The sequence below is a fragment of the Pseudophryne corroboree genome, chromosome 1, assembly GCF_028390025.1.
Source record: "Pseudophryne corroboree isolate aPseCor3 chromosome 1, aPseCor3.hap2, whole genome shotgun sequence".
NCBI lineage: Eukaryota > Metazoa > Chordata > Amphibia > Anura > Myobatrachidae > Pseudophryne > Pseudophryne corroboree.
In genome coordinates, this window is record NC_086444.1 from 446,038,913 (window position 1) to 446,061,606 (window position 22,694).

Below are 22,694 nucleotides of genomic sequence, written 5' to 3' on the forward strand. Positions count from 1 at the left end.
GGAGTTTTGGCCAATACATCTCACCTGAAGGGTCTTTTTGTAACAGGGAGGTGGGGCAGGTCCACATCACACGTAGACCGTCCATGGTAGAGGGGGTACTTTAGCATCACTTTACATCCGGAGAGGGTACTTTAAACTTTGGGAGGGCTACTCCATAAGATCTGTGGAAGAGAAAAAGGATTAAGTTCAAGGAATTTGAAAGCGTGTCATCCCTCCTGGAAAAGAACAACAGGTACCAGCAACATTGCACAAACACACAGGTTACACCGACAAGAGGGAGTTTTGGCCAATACATCTCACCTGAAGTGTCTCTTTGTAACAGGGAGGTGGGGCAGGTCCACATCACAAGTAGGCCGTCCATGGTAGAGGGGGGTAAACTGGCAAATGAACGACAACCCATCAACGGGATGCAACTTGTGGATAAAACTGTCAACCGGACATCAACAGGACATCAACAGGGACATCAACAGGGACATCAACGGGACATCAATTGGGACATCAACAGGACAACTCTGGAATAAAAATTAAAAAAAACATTCATTTAATAAAAAATATGACACTGATTTTACATGAAAATACAAATATTATAAGTATACTCACAGGCTGAGGAAAAATAAGTGTGGATCAAATTTCTTCTAGCTTCATCTCCTTCGTCCATACCCACAGGTGAAGCAGAAGAATGGTTCCCATTGCGGAAAGCCCTGCGACAAATAGTCACCGGCAAACGGTTTGCGACACATATGTTGTGTAGAATACAACATGCATTTACTATGTCACAAACCTTCGCTGGTGAGTATAAAAAAGCACCACTGGAAGAGTCTAAACTTTGAAACCAGCTTTTAAGTAAACCGAAGGCACGCTCAATTACTCCCTGCGATGTAATGTGTCTCTTGGTACCGTTCTTGGGCTTCACCGACAGGATTAGACAATGGGGTCAAGAGCCAAGGTTTGTTGGGATAACCCGCATTGCCTATGGGAAAAATAAAAATGATGGGTAATATTTAAAAAAAAATATATAATTTAAAAAAAATTACCTAGCAGCCAGCCATCCGGCATTTTTCCTGTCTCAAAATCCTGAAACAGCGATGACTGGCTTAGGATGAAGGAGTCATGAGATGACCCAGGAAATCCCTGGAAAAAGGTTGGTAAATTTCATATTGGCATCACAGATTGCCGGAATATTCATGTAATTCCGAATTCTGTGGCCGCCTGATTTGCACATGAGTACAGTCAATCGCGTCCAGAACTTTGGGAAATTTAAATTAATTGTAAAAGCCTAATTTGAGCTCACGCCATCCGCTGTCCGTATCTGGAAGTCTGATGAACTGGGACGTTAATTTGCAGAACGCCTTAATGACCTGGGTTATACAGGGCGACAGTGTCAGTTGTGAAAAACCGCACGTTTGAGACAAAGTAGGCTGGAATGTGCCTGACGCCAAAAAAGCATTTTCTGGAAACCACTGACTGCGTGATTGGTTCGTGCCCGTGGCTCCAGGTCTGGCTCCAACAGATCGTACAGCGAATATATTTCATGAGCCGATAAGCAATAATTGTGTATCACCTCAAACTCAGAGAGATCCTCCAGTACACGCCTAGTGCGATACTGGTATGGATGTGGAAATTATGTACACACTGACTCAACCAATGCAGACATTTGTTGACCACGATCCTGATGTTCCAGAGCCTGTTCATCCTCCACACTTGCCACCAGCATGAACATCACAATCTGGCCAGAAAAAGGCTTCCTTATTGTAGTCAGTGTAAAAAAAATATGATATGTATGTTAAAAACGCAGATTGCCCTAAAAAAATGAGAGAGAGCTGACTGTAATGGCTGCTCTTCTCCCTGAAGTCTCAAACACAGGAGTGGCTTTGGAGGAGTGGCTTTGGAGAAGTGTAACCTGGGTAAAACTGTGGAATCATGGGTAAATTTTTTCTCTCAGCAGAGTACAGGAAAAAATATTCTGGGAAAAAATCAAAATATAATAATGTGGGTCATAAATACAAAAATCAAGTAGATAATTACTTCAAATATAAATATATATGCTATTAGAAATAAAAAAAAACACAAAAAAATTTAAGTATTTAAAATTTCTTGGTTGCTAACGCCAGAAAAACTTGGCGCAATGAAATTGTCAAAAGTAATGTCGAAAAGCAATGATACCGATTCGACATTCTTCAATTGAATATACTTTTGTCGAAATGCCGGCTTTTCAACATTACAGACATTCGACAGTCGAATAGTCAAAAGTCGAAACTGATCCAACCGTTTTTTTGATGATAAATGCCATATTGAACTGTCGAATCCGATTCAACATGTTTTTTTGGCCGAAAAAGCCCCATTTTTCTCGACAAATAGAGATTTGACACCAATTGAATATACCCCATAGTGAAGCTACCAAACCTGATTCAGGTCCAAAAGGCACACAACTGGGCAAAACCATGTTGCACTGCAGGTGGGACTGATGTAACATGTACAGAGAGATTTAGATTTAGATTTGGGTGGGTTATATTTTTTTCTGGGCAGGGTAAATACTGGCTGCTTTTGCATGTATCCCACAACTACTGCTTTATTTTTACACTGCAATTTAGGGGGGTAATTCCAAGTTGATCGCAGCAGGAAATTTTTTAGCAGTTGGGCAAAACCATGTGCACTGCAGGGGAGGCAGATATAACATGTGCAGAGAGAGTTAGATTTGGGTGGGTTATTATTTCTGTGCAGGGTAAATACTGGCTGCTTTATTTTTACACTGCAAATTAGATTGCAGATTGAACACACCACACCCAACTCTAACTCTTTCTGCACATGTTATATCTGCCTCCCCTGCAGTGCACATGGTTTTGCCCAATTGATAACAGAATTCCTGCTGCGATCAACTTGGAATTACCCCCTAGATTTCAGTTGGAACACACCCCACCCAAATCTAACTCTTTCTGCACTTTTTATCAGCCCTACCTGCAGTGCAGCATGGCTTTTGCCCAGTTGTGTGCTTTTTGGCTTTGCTGATAACTCTGAATCAGGCCCATTACTTGTTAAATAGGCTTCATCATGTAGAATGATTCAGATGGAAAGTTACCATCAATAATAGTAGTGCTATAGTCAGTGGTAACTGTTATATGGAGGAACATAAAAAAAACCCATCACCAGCAGAAAACACCCTTGTTTGTCAGGAGGCTGGCCACGTAGCATCAGCTGGTGGGTTAGGTGGTCAAGCCTCCCAACGGCATAGGAAAGGCAGAGGAACTTTCACTTATCTTTACCATAAATCTAGGGGTGGGTCCGGCACACACGGAGGTGTGTGCGCACACAGGTCACGTACACGCCCGCGCAGGATACTGCCCCCTAATTCAGTTTTTACGGAAGCTTTTCGATGGCAATCCCAAGATAGAACAATAAAGAGAAAACACCCAAAGTCTATTTTATGATGAATAATGACAGAGAGCAGTGAGATTCACCATGAAGGTGTTTACAGTTCTAACTTCACAAGAACTGTTAAGAACTGGGAGGGAAGGACGCAAGTCTGTAATAATGAGGGAAGTCTCAGAACTAGGTCTAACTGGTCACCTCAGACAAATGGAGCTGCGATGAAACTGGAAGTACTGGAGTCCTTTGTTTTCTTTAGGTGGCTGTGCCTGTTGTCTCTTCTGCCCTTTTGGAGACCCTGCAAAGGAGATGGAATCAAATTCAGGATTAGTGTAGCCCCCGGTTCGGGAAACCAACAGACCTAGCAAGGTATAGAGTGGGTTTGGCAGAAGCTGTTACTAGGTGGCAATCCTATTCCTTAAATTAGAACAAGAAATTTTGCAGGTCATAGATTCCTGCAAACTACTGAATTTTTACTAGCAGTAGGGTTTTGCTAAAACAGCCAATAGTTTGGAAACAAGTGGCCAATGTATTAGACTGATAGCAAGAGCTTTGAGTTTTTTTCCAAAAGAGAAAACAAAAATGAAAAACAAAAATCTAGCCATACTGTTAAGAGCTAGTTAGATTCAGCAGCAGCCTCCTTTTTCCTTCCTTCAGCAAATTTACTACAGCACCCCTACCCAGCCCAAACATGTCTACCAATCAAACCTCTGAGATAGACCACTGCTGTAAGGACACAATCTCACGGAGAAGTCATGGACTAGGCATTCTCACTATAATCAGAACAGGTTCAGCTTTCATACACATATATGCTCTCACAATTTATGTTAAGTATTTCTTCAGGCAGCAGAAATGTGTTATCAGAACCAATGGGACAAACAGTGTATAAACTACAACAATCAGCGCTGATGCAAGGTTTCTGGGCACCCTAGGGAAAACTTCAGCCTACTGCTCCCAACCACCACCAATGCCCACTTCCCAGCCCTTCAGATGAAAGTGTAACTTATAAATTCCATCGCCACCACTTGCCTGAAGTACAATAAGGATGCTTCTTTCAGAAGCATCCATAATTTGGTGATAGGCAGACTCAGTGGCACCCCCTCCAGATCCATGCGCCCTAGGCAGCTGCCTAATGGTAGAGCCGGCCCTGACAACAAGCAGTTGATTCTGAGATCTCACAAGCTGCATCTTGTGCAAAAAATAAACAAAACAGGAAATGCAGTGTAGTGCTGTTTGTATCCTGTTTATGTTTTTGACTCATTCTTGCAGGACCAGTTACAGATTGACACTTGACAGACACAGTACTGGTGGCTGTTGAACAGGACTATTTTCTTTACTTTGTGAGTATTTTGCCACTTCCCAGTAAATCTCTTGAAAGTACAAAGTCTTATTTTAAAGCTAAACAGAAGGTTCATTTCTAGTAACAGGTTTGTCTCTGTAAATGTCTCTGTTTTTCATTAACAACCAAACATTCAGTAACGTCCATCTATTTGTGTATATAAAATGCTATTCTCAGGGTTTTTGCTCTTTCTCTGTGATTTGTAGTATCTACATTCATCAAACATGCCATGATGGGTGTGTAGTTCACTAAGGACCACCTAGGATGCACTGCTAATGATCTACTCCACCAAATGGCAGAGTGTCCCTTGAATATATATTTAAATGTGGGCAAGTATGTTTTCCATCAACCTCTTTTTGGACCAAATACTCTATGGGGAATGTAATAGGGTGTGAGAATCAGAAAGTGAAAAATTTTGTGAAAGTTCTCCTGTTTTTTTAAAGTAGCAATCATTTACAGGGCAAAATCAACCTGGTTTTGCTAAGTAAATGATTGCCACTTTAAAAAAAACCAGGAGAACTCTCGCAAAATCTCTCACTTTCTGACTCTCACACCCTATTACATTCCCACCTTTGTGTCCTTCATTACTTGTAAATTACTATTCTATGAATTCTGATACCTAGTCTGTGTCATTGTTTGCTCAAAAGAAAAGAAAATAGGAAGAGTTTGGTGAATTATCCTATACTATAACTGGCTTTAGGCCTTATATACTGTACATGACACATGGCTGGCATTATAAAGCATGTAACGTCTGACAATCTATTAAATGTGCCTAGACACTGAAAATATTATTTAGAAATGGACCATTATCAGTTTCTGACCAGAGTTTGCTTTGATTTCAACATTACTTCTAGTGTTAACATTTTGTAAACTACAATGACGTTTTGTATGAACGCTCATTTATATGCTTAGTGCACTATGCTGCAATGATGCTTGGAGAACACACTTCCAATGATTTATTAAAGTGAGAACCATGTTCAAGAATTTAGATAGCTGTGTGGGTGCTTGAGCACCCCCCAATATTTGTGCTGCCTGCAGTCATGTCTATGCATGGCATTTGTGAATGATAGGATAGATATAATATGGGCAACCTCAATAACTTAATAAAAAACGGGTTTCTCAGTGGTTCAGGCACTTAGAATTCTCAATAGGCATTTGCTGACATATTTCTATGCAACATTCTAAAGCCATTTACTGTATAGTATGTTGGCTGGAGAGGAGTGTTTACCAAACGTCAATTAATATCTTCTTTCCTTATAATTGATTTGGAATTATTATTTAAAAGAAATAAAATGGCTATTAGTGCTTTCATTTTGCGATATTTGTTCTATACATTTTTTATAATATATATAGAAATTATGCTCCAATTTATTGCTGATTAATACTGTTGAAATCTTTTAATCCAGAAGTAACAGTGAGTGAGCTCCATGTATGGAATGCATGTTTTCCATAATCAGTCATGTGTTTAAGTGTTCCATTTCTAAATTGCAATGTCTTCGACGAACACTGTGGTTTGTATCTGTATAACATATAGAGATAGCTGTATCTGTAGCACACATAACAGAGCACACATAGGGGGTAATTCAGACCTGTTTGCTAGGGTGCATTTTTTGCATCCCTGCGATTAGGTAGTTGCTGCCTACAGGCAGGATCGGTTCTTGGTGCGGGCAAGCAGTGCCTGCGCCCGGGGCGCTGTGGCCTAGGGGCGCGGCAGCAGGCACCGCCTCCTACCCGCACCCCGCTCCCCGGCTGCAGTTTCTGCTCAGCCCAGGACTTACTCTGCTGCTGCAATGATCGGGTCCGGAGCTGACGTCAGAAACCCTCCCTGCAAACGTCTGGTCCCTCCTGCGTTTTTCCGGACACTCCTGCAAAACGGTCAGTTGCCACCCACAAACGGCCTCTTCCTGTCAATCACCTTGTGATCGCCCATGCATTCGGAATTTTTGCACAATCCCGTCGCTGACCGCGATCCCCGTTGCTACAGTCTGTCGCGCCTGCGCATTGTGGTGCACATGCATGTGCAGTTCAGACCTGATCGCACAGCAGCGATCAGGTCTGAATTACCCCCCCATAAAGCACACAGCTAATTGTGTTTGTGCTACATTAAGGTGGGTGCATGAAGCAGTGAAAATAGTGTAGAAGTGAGGTCATGGAGAAGTTGCCCATGGCTACCAATCAGCTATGAAGTAACATTTATCAAGTGCATTCTATAAAATTATAGGTAGCAGCTGAATTGGTTGCCATGAACTAGTTCTCCATTGGCATACTTCTCCACTCTTTTCAGTGCTTCTTACATTTCTTCCAGAGTCGGGTGTGAAAGTATGAGAACTGGCACCCTAAGCGACTGGGAAATTAGGTCCAAACAATTGGTGCTATTTGCTTGCATAGATATTACCTAACAGAATCAAAATGTAAACAATGTCCTTTTTGGCGCATGTTCCCCCAACTGAATAGTCAGTACCACTTCTTCAAAATAAATAGTTTATTGAAGAGTCGTAGTAAGACATTAATACAAACATGTCTTGGTACTCTTGTCCTGTGCTGGGGAACTTTTAGAGGCTGCCGCAAGCGGTATCATTAGTATAGGGAGTTGCTAGGTGCAAGAGATCCGTCAGAAACAGGCTTCCCTTCTCCGTACACACAGAGCTTTTGATACACGCCCACTCCCATAAGACAGGCTGTTTCCGTGCGCTCGCACTGACACTGCCCAGTTGCCGCTCCATAATTTCATGGAACAAGAGATCTGGCCAGGTTCTGTAAGACTTAGAATAAGATGAACATATGCAAATAAGTGTAAATTCTCATCTGTGCACGCACTGTTTGCAAAAACTCCATGTTGCATCTGTGAACAGAGATCTATTCGACTCAGAATCAGCCACATAGCGCAGACTTAGGTGTAGCTGGGTGCACATACAGAGCAGACCTAAGAGTTCTGGTATAACATAGAGCTAGGTGCACATATCCTGCAGACCTAGGTATACCTGTACAGTATAGAGCTACATGCAGATACACCGTAGTGTAGACTTTGCTGTACTTGTACATTACAGAGCTGGGTGCACATACTGTATAGTGTAGTATAGAGCTACTACCCCTTTTCCAGTAGCTCAAAAAACACGGGAAAAGGCACAGGGGCGCGCATTTACCCGTGTTTTTTGCTAGTGGAAAAGAGTCCCTCTGCAAAAACCTGGATCAAGTGACCCGGGAATCCTACCCGGGTAGCTACCTGGGTAGGACACGGGAATGATCCGTGTAAGTTGTAGTGTAAACGGAAGCCGTGTCGATGCGACACGCTCACGTTTACACTGTATGGAAGGGTGGCGCTGGGAGATCTTGTAATCTCCCAGCGCCGCCCCTGCCGCGTCACTAGCAGTGTCACCAACCCGGCAATATGCCGAGTTGGTTGAGTGCAGTGGGAAAGGGGGCTCTGATGCGGGTTGCAGCCATTGTCAGGCTCCCGGCTGCGACCCGCATCAGTAGTGGAAAAGGGGTATCAGTGTACCTGTACAACATAAAGCAGGATGTACATGCAGTGCAGACATACGTATATCTGTACCACACAGAGCTGGGTGCCGTGGTAGAAAACAGAGAACCATGTAACTCCGAAACATAGATTTTGATACCCTAGAGCAGAGGTAAGCAACCCGTGGCACTCTAGCTGCTGTGGAACTACACAACTCAGCATTCCCTATCACAGTTTTGCTGTTAGGGCATGTTGGAATCTGTAGTTCCACAGCAGCTGCAGTGTCACAGGTTGCCTAGCCCTGCCTTAGAGAGTACAAAGACAGGTGTATCTGAATTACCAATAGGTAACCTGAGCTTACTGTACCTTTAACATATAGACTACTGTAACAGTAGCAAAACAGCTACAGTACTTGCACCTGCGGTACATAAAGTAACTCACTACACAGAGCTGAGTACATCTAGGGCCGGATACAATTAGGCACGGTGCTTACTGTGGTTTTGTAGCTTTAGGCTTTAATGCCAGGAGCTATTCAATTACAAACCCATTTGCTCCAGGTTCCATGCTGAGGCCATGGGTTATCACACTTGTGGAAGCCACAGTAAGGGAAGAAAGTCTCAGAAGCAGAGCCGGATTAAGACTCTGGGGGGCCTGGGGCAGTGGTGCCGAGATGCAGGGGGAGCAGGTAGGTCCGCTAACCCCCCCCCCCCCCCCCCCCAAGGATATAAGTACTCTGGCCAGCAGACGGCGGTGCCATACACCTGGTGATATCTTCGGGAAGATCGCGCCGCACATAGAAGGCATGGAAAGTCTTTGCTGTCTAGTGGCCAGCGTCATCTTCTCAAATATCACTGGGAAGAAGGAATTGGTCGAGGAGGAGAGACCCACTTCCAGATCAAGTAAGGTAGAAAGCGGGATCCCTCCCCCCTGCACCCCTATGTTAAAAAGGCGCCCTCCTATGTTAAAATGGCATCTCTCCTTGTGAAGCATGCTTGGCAGCCCTACAATTATTTTATTATTCACTTATTTGTATACTAAAGGGCATAGTCACGTCCACTTAATAAGCCACGCCCCTAGGCTTTTATCGGGGCCTGGCATGGCTCTCAACAGCCTTGTCCCGGGGTACTTAAGACAGGGGGCCCTAAGGTATAAAATTAAAACCATGGTTTATTAGCATAAGCCTTTCATTTATTGTTCTCAGCTGCAACACAATACAAAGAGAACAATACAGCAGGGGATTAAGGGGGTCATTCTGACCTGATCACTCGCTGCAGTTCATTGCAGTGCAGCGATCAGGTCAGAATTGCGCAAGTGCCGTCGCCGCAGTGCGCCGGCGCATGGCTGACAGTCAACGGCTGACGTTGCCTAGCGATCACCTCTGCCTGATTGACAGGCAGAGGTGGTCGCTGGGCGGGAGGGGGCGGCATGGCGGCATATGGCCGCCATTTTGTGGCCGGACCATGCGGAGGGCAGGCCACAATGGCTGCGTGACATCACGCGCAGCCGATGCGAGCCGGGCAGCGACGAGTAGCTCCTGGCCAGCACGCAAAAGCTGCACTGGCTGGGAGCTACTCCTGAAGGGCAAAAGCATCGCCGCTGTGCGATGCTTTTGCACTTCTGCGACGGGCAGAGTCTGACATGCCAGCCGGGCTAGCCCTGTGCTGAGCGTCCCCCCGCATGTCTGTGTTCCAGATCATAGCTAAATTTAGCACAGCTACGATCAAGTCTGAATCACCCCCTACGTCATTACAGCAGGGGATCAAGGGGGTCATTCCAACCCGATCGCACGCTGCAGTTTTTTACAGGCATGCGATCGGGTCACAACAGTGCATGCGTGCAGGCTGCGACAAGAAGAATGAAGAAAGCGTTCGCAGCGGTGAACGCAAGAAGGTTGACAGGAAGAGGCCGGCCGGGGGTGTCAACTCACCGTTTTCTGGGAGTGACGAAGAAAACGCAGGCGTGTCCGGCCGTTTGCAGGGAGGGATCCTGACGTCAGCTCCAAGAAGATTCTTTGCAGCGGCTGAGTAAGTCCTGAGCTGTGCAGAGACTGCAGAAACTTTTTGTTTGTGCATCTCTCTGCACAAGCGATCGCTCCCCTGCACAGCCCTAACCCCCTCCCCTGTAGGCGGCGATTACCTGGTCGCAGCAGTGCAAAAAAAGGCCTGCGTGCGACCGGGTTGGAATGAGGGCCTAAGTCCGACTGCCCTGGCTCAGTTAATCCTATTAAAGGCAAAGGTGAAGAGGGCTCCATCTGTATATACACACACACATAAATATATATACATATAAATTTGGGCAGTACGCATGGTGTAATGGTTAGCATTACTGCCTCACAGCACTGAGGTCATGGGTTTGATTCCCACCATGGCCCTAACTGAGTTTATATATACTCCCCGTATTTGCGTGAGTTTCCTCCGGGTACTCCGGTTTCCTCCCACAATCCAAAAATATACTGGTAGGCTAATTGGCTCGCAACAAAAACTAACCCTAGCGTGAATGTGTGCGCATGTACATGTGGTAGGGAATATAGATTGTAAGCTCCACTGGGGCAGGGACTGATGTGAATGGGCAAATATTCTCTGGAATATGTGTGCGCTATATAGATAACTGATAATAAATAAACATATATATATATATATATATAAGGGCAGGGATGCTGATGGGGAGATACAGGTAGGGTGGGGATGAGGACAGGGGTGCTGAAGGGGAGACAAAGGGAGGGCGATTTTGAGCTGAAAGCAGCTCACTTTTGGTGTGTTGAGCTGCTTTCAGCTCAAAGCCGCCTAGTGTGTATGCCCCAGCAATGAGCGCTAATGCGTGCCCTCGCTTCATCGCTGGCGGCAGCCGTTCACTTGCTGAACGGTTTTCCATAGAGTCCTGCTATGGAAGCCGCTCACCCCCGCTGACATCGCTGGGCAGGGGGGAAATAGCTCAGTGTGTATGCACCTTAAGGGGGAGGTACAGGGAGGGTGAGGGTAAGGGTGCTGAGGGGGAGATACAGGGAGGGTGAGGGCAAGGGTGCTGACGGGGAGTTTCGGGGAGGGTGAGGGTAAGAGAACTTAGGGGGAGTTACAGGGAGGGTGAGGGTAAGGGGGTGAAACAGAGACATAACATTTGTATCAGCAAAGAAAAACGTTTGGTATATATATATATATATATATATATATATATATACACATATATATATAGAGAGAATGCAACTGCTCCGGCACTCCACGAAGTCCAATGCTGGACTGATGCTGCTCTGGTGCCCTCCCCAACCGGGGACTGGTGGTACACAATGGAAGAAACGAGGCGGCACTCAGAGGCTTTCACTTCTATGATATAATTGTGCAAATGGTGCAAATGGTCACATTAACGTTTCGGGGACCTAGTCCCCTTCTTCAGGATAACAGTGGTGCAAAACAAGAGTGTTTAAATAAGGTTAGAAACACTTACCCCCTGACCCCATTCAGTCACATGCTGCAGCGTTTCTCTCTGGCCGCCCGCTCAGGACTTCCGCCCGGCTCACTGGTGCCTCGACGGGACCGGAAGTGACGTCACAGGAGCGAGCCGCGTAACCATGGTAACCGCTCGAGGTCACTTCCGGTCCCGTCAAGGCGCCAGTGAGCCGGGCGGAAGTCCTGAGCAGGCGGCCAGAGAGAAACGCTGCAGCATGTGACTGAATGGGGTCAGGGGGTAAGTGTTTCTAACCTTATTTAAACACTCTTGTTTTGCACCACTGTTATCCTGAAGAAGGGGACTAGGTCCCCGAAACGTTGATGTGACCATTTGCACCATTTGCACAATTATATCATAGAACCAGCACCATATTAAAAATGAAGGGAGGAGGAGTGCCAGTGGCTGCCCAAGCCTGTGCGCTCCGTGAGCTACCGAAAATACTACGGCGAGCTACCGGTAGCTCACGAGCTACGGGTTGGAGATCACTGCAATAGGCATACACAAATGCATACCTCCCAACATGACCCTCTCCAGGAGGGACAGAATGCTCTGCTCTTGGACTTTTCTTTTAATTTATGATTGCCATCACCTGTGCTGAAACACCTTTCTTATCCAGTGACAATGCTAAATTCCTTTGTCGTATAAACAACCCTTTATGAAGTCTAAGAACACTGTACGCTGTTTGCTTAAGAAGTACCGTAATGGTACGCTATTTGCGTAACGATCGCTCAGCAGTAAGCGAGACGCTCAAGCGTCACGTTCGCTCACGGCCCAGTGATCACAGGACACGTTATTGTTTATGACTAACGTAATGATTCGCTGTAGCGTAGCGTACGCTCGAGACCACGAGGAGGTTACCAGCGATGCAGACGCTCACAGCACTATACTTCGATATTAAACCTTTCAACAATGATATACACAGACTACCTTAATGTGAGTACAGGGTGTAAGTGCAACCTTGTGTAACCTGACTAACTACAAAGCTGCTTGAGCGTCACCGACGCTCAAGTGAACACTTAACACTATAGAAAATACACAGATACTGGTTTAGGGTCCGAAGCCTATTAACTGTATTATATCTAATATATTTGTAAAAGGGGATAACAGTACAAATGATACACTACAATATAACAGAGACTTCCTAACCACAGAACTAAACAATAAATACAAAAAGACAATACTACACTGACCTAAATGCAATACAATACAATACTATCTAATACAATACAATACTAGCCTAGTCTAGGGGAGATATGAGGGAACAGAACAGGGAGAGAGAGAGAGAGAGAGAGAGAGAGAGAGAGATGAGAGAGAGATGAGAGAAATTGGCTCACAGAAAGACAATGATTACGGAGAGAAAACTTACCGCACAAGGGGAAACGATCGCATGCGCCTGGACATCCAGCACCCGATTTTCAGCAATGAGAACCGTTGAAGAGTGAGAGCTGGATGTGGTCGGCCTGCCTATTTATGCCCCACACACAATGCAATCTCCTGGTCCTACAATCCCATTGTCCATTGGCCGAAGGAATTCGGCCCTGCATCATAACAAAAGGTCATAGGGTGATTCATACAGGTGGGCTGTGACGATTTCCAACAGCTCAGGTGGGTGGGAAACTGGGTTTCCCGCCGCATACCTGAATATGTGTAAATAATAGAAATGGACATAAACTTCTTATGTCCATAACTATTCGCACGAGCGATTAATACGCTCCAAACCAACACCGGAATATTGCTAATTAAATACTCTTCCGATGGGTACCAAACACTGCTGTATGATTCCTGTTAGACCCTTCGTACGATGCAAAGAGGGACTCCTCAGCTCAGGGACATTCTATATTAACCAAACTTTCAGAATCTATCAAAGAGATCATGATCTACAAACTACATTAATTGTGAAAATATGTAACGAATGAGTCGCATGCTACGACTACATAAACTCTACCGTAAATACGCATACCGCGCCTGCGAGTGCACGCTATTGCGGGTATGCGCCTTCACGGGAGAGCGTACGCATGCGCAGCGCGGACCAGTGTGCGGTGCAAATATGGCAACGTGCATAGAGACATTTTTCTGACTTTGACACCAGTAACCTGTTCAACACAGGTGCCAGCAATCATAAATTAAAAGAAAGGTCCAGAAGCAGAGCAGTTTGTCCCTACTGGAGAGGGTCATGTTGGGAGGTATGCAAATGCGATTGTAGGAGTAGGCATACACAGAGCTATTACAGGAGTAGGCATACACAGAAGCTGTTATAGGAATAAACACACACAGAGCTATTACAGGAGAAGGCATACACAGAAGCTGTTACAGGAGTAGTCATACACAGAAGCTATTATAGGAATAAGCATAGCCATACACAGAGCTATTGCAGGAGTAGGCATACACAGAAGCTGTTACAGGAGTAGACATACACAGAAGCTGTTAAAGGAATAGGCATACACAGAAGCTGCTACAGGAGTAGGAATACACTGAAGCTGCTACAGGAGTAGGCATACAAAGAAGCTGTTACAGGAGTAGACATACACAGAAACGGTTATATTTGTAGGCATACACAGAAGCAGTTATTGGAGTAGGCATACACAGAAGCTGTTATTGGAGTAGGCATACACAGAAGCAGTTATTGGAGTAGGCATATACAGAAGCTGTTACAGGAGTAGGCATACACAGAAACAGTTATAGGAGTAGGCATACAGGTGTATGAGTAATATCCAGTGTGCCTGAATATATTTGCATATTCATTCCAATTAGAGGACAGAATTTACTAGAACGTTTTGGATCTGTAACACCCTATTAGTGCCTACCATACAATATACATTTTATATTTTGTATGTACTACTATATCTCCATTAAAGTGCCTATCTGAGAGATTAATTGTGCTCCAAAGTATAAAATATGAATGATAACACTAATAATGCTTTTTGTACAACTTTCCAACAGAGGAGCCCAGAGTTTACCCGTTGCTACCGTGCGCTGTCGATTTGACTTCTGAAAGTATCACTGTTGGATGCTTGGCTAGTGGGGTCGTTCCTAAACAAATACAATTCAAAAGGGGTTCCCAGGCCATAACAAGTGGCAATAAGAATTTCCAAAGCAGTAGCCTTGTGACCATACCTCGGGCCGATGCAAAAAATGTTACCTGTACAGTGGAATTTCAATCATCCAGTTCCCCAATCAGCATAGAAATAAAAGGTAGGATCATGATATCACATTCTGATTCGCTCCAGGGTATGTACAACGTGTGACCTCTAAACCATGGAAGTAACATTATTTGTCTTTGCATTTTACAGTGAAAGGAGTAACAAAACAAGAAAATATCCCTGAGACAACAAAAGAATCAAGGGTCTATTTATTTTGTCCTCATAAATTAGATCTTAATGAAGCGGAAACTCACAGCTATGTGAGCCTTGTCTGTATGATCAAACCCCACAAGAAAAACACCAAACTTACCTGGAAGAATGGTTCATTACTTGGAATAATTACAGATTTTGAACCAAACACAAATGATGTAAATATCAGTATCCTGTCCATCAAAAAAGAAGATTGGGATAAAGACAGCACTTATATATGCCAAACAAATCAAACTGAAGGCAAAATAAGTCTCAGCACTTGCACAAATGGTAATTAGTGATCAATGTGCTTCAGCTCATTGCCTGCTTACAGATTTCTTGCTATTCATATTTGCCTGATGTTTATGTAGATGGTCATGAAAAAGCCGACACATTATGTCAGTGTGCAGTACAGTAGTTGGCGACATTATACTAACACAGCTAACTGCAGAAACAAGAACGTAAAATGTAGCAGTTTCATTAACGCTTGGATGTGATTTTATCCTGTCCAATGAGAAACATGTCCCTCGCCTGTTATTAGATTTCTTATAACATTACCTCAATTTGCTTTATAATAATACTGCTATACAAACATACACAGTTCTGCCACATATTTGGTACTGACTTTTGTTACACTAATCTCCACTATTGAATAGCACTCAGAGAAAAGTCATACACTGACCACTACCAAGATACCACAGCCTCATAGTGCACGCTTTAGTGTGGCCGTGGGAGATGACCTAATAACATACTTTATAACAAATATTATAAAATGCATATTTGCACCCCTGAATTGCACGTGGAAACTGTTGCTTTTGCCTGAGCGACAATATGTGAATGCTTACGCTGAGATGCTTATGCTCCAACATCTACACTGGAGCTGTTATTTCTAATATCTGTAACTGTTAATCAACTTATATTCATGCATTAAACTATGTTGTTCTACTATTTGCCTCTGCCTCTCTTGTCTACTGCTTGATAAATATCAATGTATAGTATTGTGAGCCATTCTTTTGTATGTGTACTGATCTATAAAGAGGAGAGACAGAAAGTAAGTCAGTCTGCACTACTAACATATAGGGGGTAATTCAGACCTGATCAATGCTGTGCGCTTTCGCACAGCGGGCGATCAGGTTTGTACGGCGCATGCTTATGCACCACAATGCGCTGGCGCGTTGGATGACTGCATCGGGCATCGGTGCATAGTGACGGGATGGTGCGAAAAAAGCGATTGCATGGGCGAACGCAAGGCGACTGACAGGAAGAGGCCGATTGTGGGTGGCAACTGACTGTTTTGTAGGAGTGTCCAGGAATACTCAGGAGGGACCAGGCGTTTGGAGAGTTTCTGACGTCAGCTCTGGCCTCGATCATCGCAGCAGAGTAAGTCCTGGGCTGAGCAGAGACTGCACTAACTCATATTTGTGCAGCTCTGCTACAAATGCGATCGCACACCTGCACACAGCAAATACCCTCCACCTGTAGGCAATGACTACCTACTCGCAGGGATGCAAAAAATGCACACTAGCGATCAGGTCTGAATTACTCCCATACTCCGTTATTCCAAAGTGAGAGTCAATAGTTCTTCTGTCATCCTAAAATGCAAATGCAAACTGTATGGAGGGAACTCAGTCAGCTGAAGTCAACACAGCACTAAGGGGCATATTTATCAATTATCAGATATTCAACGTGATAATTGTAAATTCTTATAGCTGCTATTCATGGCAATAATAAAATATATACCATCTGAATGTATTAATAAACACATGCAAGGACAGGGGCTCTGAAACGTGCTGTGTTAGGAATGATGTGATGTGCGGCCCGCACCCCCGCACGCGGCTTGTGACGCTACTGGGCTACAGCGGTTAATGCTATTTTCAGGGCCAAACTCTGGAATGCTTCACATTATGGAGCTTGGTAAATGTGACAGCTTTGCTGCCCCCACAGAAACCTATGGGGGCTGTGGCTGCTGTCGGAAATATAGGGACTGCTGCAGATATGTTGCCACCGGATATTCCTCAAGCTATGAAAACTTCCAAGTTTCTTGAGTTTGATTGCGGGAATTGACACTAAGATAACATTAGTTCCCTGAGACAGTTATGGAATGCAAAGAGGGATCTATTTGAATTTCTCCACCTCATCAGGCCCTCTCTGTGGACATGTGTGAACCTTAGTTCATACACTTTCACTGCTACTTAGTTGTGGCAAAAGTGGCATGGTTAGGGCTCGATGTACAGCTGTTTTTTGGAGTAGTCCTACAATTGGACAATTGTGAATTGCCCCAGTACTTTGGAATCCACCTCCACAGCTTGCAGCAAGGAGGAAAAATAACAGGAAGTTCATTGGGCTTGATCATGAATAGGCCCCTTAAGCTGCGTACATATGGAAGAATTTGCACGAAGATATCTGTCAGATCTGCCTGGTTGGAATTAAAATCTGGTAATGGATGGGAGCAATGGCCAATTGTCATTTGCTATCATCCATTACTAGATTTTCATTCCAGCCAGCCAGATCTGGCATATATCTTAGTGCAAATCTTTCCATGTGTACCCAGCTTTAGACTTTAAAGTAGGTACATTTACAAGGAACGTAAACATGGGACAATAGATTTGGGTCAGCAGTTTAGGAAGCAGCAACAATGGGGAACAATAAAAATGAAAAAGAATGAACTGTGCTGCTAACACTAAAACGCCCAACTCTGGACCTCAACCTCATCCATCTACATATTACCATAGGACAATAAATAAACAATTATTTATTGAAGAATTTGAAGCTAAAGACTATTGTGACATTTCCCTCCATACTTTCAAATTATTATTATTATTATTATTATTATTCCATGTTCACTTTTACAAGACTGAGAAGTAGGGCTGGTGAAGATGATATTGACTGTTAAGTATTGTGTGACTTATTCTTCAATTAGAGCCATTTATACACGTCATTTATAGCAGTAATGATGAGGAAGATGATAATAATAATGACGATAGTCTCTGGACCACCGCTGTCACCTTCATCGCTTTGTTCTTGCTGAGTTTGGTTTACAGTGCCACTATCACCCTAGTAAAGGTAAGACAATCTCATAGGTCTTGTCATATTGGGTAGTAATGTGTGTGTAAAAAAAACACAGGTAATTGTATAGAAAAGGTGTAAAAGACAGAATTGTCTGCAATACAAGATCCTGTGCATAGACAGCCATGCCCATACTGTATAAATGCCCAGTGTTTCCTTAATAGGTGTGCAAAGCAACTGGAATACAATGGTTTTTAAGGTGCATACACACTTAGCAATATAGTAAACGATATAGCTTATTTTCCCCCTCCTGAGCGATATAGTTTATTATATCGCCCATTGGATATGCAGCTGACGACGGCTGATGTGCGGCCCCGTGGGTCGTTAACGACCCTCGGTGTTGGCCATACATGCAGCTCAATGTGGACTCATCATCCAAAGCTGAATGTACAGCCGGGCCGTGGCATGATGTCACTGTGTGATATCGCTCACAGAGAACATTGCATAGTATGTACCCACCTATAGATAATAACCCTGTTTCAGTAACACAGAATGTTATTGTTTGAATAAACATACAGCATATTTTATGGTCAGAAAGAAACACATACATAATCTATAATGCTAATCCGATAGATATCAGGGAGGTGGTTGATAGACAGTTAACAGGACAACAGTCAATAGGTCGACACCATATGGTCGACAGTCAAAAGGTTGACATGGTCAAAAGGTCAACAGGGTCAAAAGGTCGACGCGTGTTTTAAAGCGTTTTCATGCTTTTACAACTGTTGCCTCATTTACTATCCATGTCACAAATTATTACCTTTAGCAACCACCGGGCCTGAAGTGTGGCGAGCGAAGCGAGCAAGCAAGGGGACATATTTCAACAAATTTGTCTAAAAAATGTTTAAAAACACAAAATAGCACAAAAAATAATTTTTGTGTTGACCTTTTCATCCTATTATTTTTGACTGTCGACCTTTTAACCCTATCGATCTTTTGACTGTCGGCCCTATGGTGTAGACTTATTGAATGTCTAACTTTATAATCAGTGATGACGAGGGGGGGGGGGTACTAATTACCCAGGCCCAGGTCTGGCACAGCACATGTGAGGCACTTAAAATATATTTTTTTCAGCATTTCTTCTGAGGGTGCATAGCCACGCCTCCTGTAATTAGGCCACACACCCTGAAAAGTACCTGGGCCAGGCCAGGCTCTCTACTGTCCTGTTTATAATGTCTAACTTCTGTACCACACCCTAGATATCAGGTGTTAACAAATGTAAAGCTTCTGTCTCATTCACATGAGTGCTTTTGTAGAAATGAGGAGAACTTCCAACGTTTATGATTGTCCCACTGAGGTCTTCATTCATTGATGTCCATAATTTTGACAGCATTTAGATCATTGGCTCCAGTTTGGAATGCAGTTCTGGAGCTTTCAGAAAAGCATTCGTAGATAAGCCATATATTTTATTAAAGATGCATCAAATGTGTTTTACATGTTTTCTATACAATCCCGTTTTGTTCAGACATTTTAGCATAAGAAAAATAACATTCTGAATTATAACGAAAACCACTACATTAAGATTTTACATTGGTATAGTCTGGTCTACACTATAAGAATCTATTTGTTGTATTTTAATGCTCTTTGCATGTGTGAATTCATGATATGCATACCTAAATATAAATTAAAATGGTTTATGACTAGTGTATAGCATACACGATAGATCATGGAAAAGACTACTAGAAAATAACCTGTGTAATGCAGCTACCAACACAATGTAAGGTACAGTTAATGCATTCTAAGAGATAATGAGATGCTCACGTACTACTGTACATGCTATGTAAACACTTATTTGCCCTCCACAGGTCAAGTCGTTCACTCAAGACTAATCCAACTAGAGGCTGGTTAGTTACATGACGAATTTGGAATCTATGCCCCATTCTCATCTGTCATTGTCATAATTCTGACATCATCAAGAGATTTGCTTATCAAAGGCCACTTGTAATATCTAGAGCCAATATCCATGTCCTATTGCAGCTAACGGTGTTAGAGGAACTTGAAACAGCATCATATGTAACTTAGAGCAGTAATTGTATAACAGTAATAACAGTGCAGATAATGTTACATGTAATGGAAACATATAGATACGGGATGTTTATTTGAAAATGGCGAAGGCGTGATTTATAAGCACGCCAACTTCACTCCAGTGCCAAGGTTCACATACACACTTTATAGTCTTGGCAGAGCTAACTGAGTTTATCACAGTGTGTTCTCTCCACAGCTTTAGCCAGGGCCGGACTGCCCATCTGGCACTTATGGCAAATGCCAGAAGGGCCAATGGCCAGGTGGGCCGGTGCAGTCACACAGAGAGCTGGGAAGGCCACGCGCAGTGAAGCCTCCGACTCTCTGGTTTAGCCGCCCACCCCCGGTCTCCATGGAAATGGAGGCGGTCCGCGAGTCCACACACCCCGGACTCACGGCGTGCCCCCCCACCCCCGGCAAGAGTCGCCATGGAAATGGGGGCGTGCCGTGAGTCCACGCCCCCATGACTTACGGCACACCCCCATACATCGTGACATACGTGCACGCCCCCTCCAGTGACATGTGCGCACGCATGTTCACAAGTGCCTGGGCCAAAACAGAGGCCCAGTCCGTTCCTGTCTGTAGCACTGTCTGTGGCAGAGATCTCAAACACTAAACTTTCATTTTCAAACAAAAAATTTTTGGTTTGATGTATTTTTAATGTTACTTCATGGCTATGTGTGACTTGTAATTCAAAAAGTTGCTCAATAAAGTGTTTATCCAGTTTTGGCTTGTTTATTTCCTAGTACCCATGCACAGATTAAGACAGGCATACTACTTAGAGTGCTTGATAAAATGGGTAAGCAGATAGGAGGTGGAGTAAAAAGGGCATAAACAAATTGATAGCTTGTGTTAAGCCAGGTACACACTGGGCAATGCTGAAATGCCAGCCATGAATGACTACGTTATTGAACGATAATGCGTTCAATGATATAGCGCGCATCGTTAATCATTCATCAATATTGCCCCATATACACTGGACGATATAAGCCTAAAAATAAACGATAACCACATTTATGTGGTTATCGATTATTGATAATTTTTTAGGCTGAAATTGTCGTGTACCCGGCTTTAGTATCAAACAAAGAAATTGCGTCGTTAGAAGACTGTGGTCAATGTGGCCATATAAGATGCTCCATCAGGGCCGTAACTAGGTGTGTGCGGAGGGGGCACCGCACATAGCACTGCAGGGTAGCGGGTGCTGTTTGCAGCACTTGTCAATTATCTGTTTTAATTACTTTCACTTGCAGCTTCCCCCTTTTGAAGCCCAGCATCTCCTGACCGCCCCTATCTCCTACCCTGAAACCTTCAGTCGCTAATACCTATACAACATTCATGAACACAACTTGAGATTTCTTTGTTATTAAGTGACAATGTCCTTTATTACATTTCAAAATGCTGACATACCCGGGATTCGAACCCACTACCTGTGGCATTGCAGTCAGAATTTCTATCTATTAATTGAGCTATCTGCCCTTACATAGAAAGGTAGATAATTCTAAGCTAGAGAATTCAAACTAGATGAAGCTTAACTTGTACTTTGTGGAGGGGTGATCAGTATTGCGACTGAGCAAATCTATGTAGTGTGTGGCTGCAAGAGATTGGATGCGTGGCTGCACACTACATAGATCTGCTCAATTGTAATTCTGATTATTTTTTTACAAAGTACCATTAGATTCATATAGTGTTCATAGTTTTTATGCAGGATCAAATAGCTCAATGAGTAGGGTGTCTGATTAGAATTCAACAGGTTATTGAATCCTGGGTATGGCATGGGACGGGGACGCCAATTCTCTCTTTGGCACAGGGCAACAATAAGTCTAGTTACGGCTCAGTGTTCTACTCTACACAAAACCACTTGGAGATAAGAAATTATGTGTCAGCCTTGTTAGGAAAAGGCCCATGTGTTAATATCCCTTTCATAACGAAAACAAACTAATTTTATACAGGTGTAGAGGATAGTTAAGCAAAATATATAACATAAGAACATATTTCCTATATATTGTAAACAGATCTCTGTGACAAAGTTCAAATGGCAAGAGGTTGGTTAGTTGGTAATAATAAGACCATGTAGGCTATGAAGAGAAATGAGGCTTTGCTACTATGGGCCTAATTCAGATCTGATTGCAGCAGCAAATTTGTTAGCTAATGGGCAAAACCATGTTCACCGCAGGATGGGGAAGATGTAACATGTGCAGAGAGAGTTAGATTTGGGTGGGTTATATTGTTTCTGTGCAGGGTAAATACTGGCTGCTTTATTTTTATACTGCAATTTAGATTCCAGTTTGAAGTTGTGTCCTTACTTGATACGGAGTGCTGCCGCTTGGAACGAGTTTATATATATATTTATTTATACAGTATATATATATATATATATATATATATATATATGGATGAAGTGCCGGCACACGGTCTCAAGCAATAAAAGAGGTGCCTCGATGCCTCCCATGCCTTGCAGTAGTGGAATATAATCATACGATAAGCGTGGCACTCACAGGGCTTGTCTCCTCAAATAACGTCAGGCGCAGGAAACCTGCTGAGGCGTCCTGCGCCTAACGTTATTTGAGGAGACAAGCCCTGTGAGTGCCACGCTTATCGTATGATTTTATATATATATATATATATATATATAAATATACTCTCCCAACAACAGAGTCACTCCTGGACTACCATC

At 43.5% G+C, this 22,694-nt stretch overlaps 1 long non-coding RNA gene across 1 annotated transcript; it reads left to right on the plus strand.

Moving 5' to 3' along the window:
- The first annotated feature begins 4,636 nt into the window (after nucleotides 1-4,636).
- On the plus strand, nucleotides 4,637-15,878 carry LOC134899366 (uncharacterized). Its single transcript, XR_010173094.1, has 3 exons — nucleotides 4,637-4,703; nucleotides 14,544-14,795; nucleotides 14,894-15,878. It is a non-coding gene; the product is annotated as an uncharacterized LOC134899366 (long non-coding RNA).
- The last annotated feature ends 6,816 nt before the right edge of the window (nucleotides 15,879-22,694 follow it).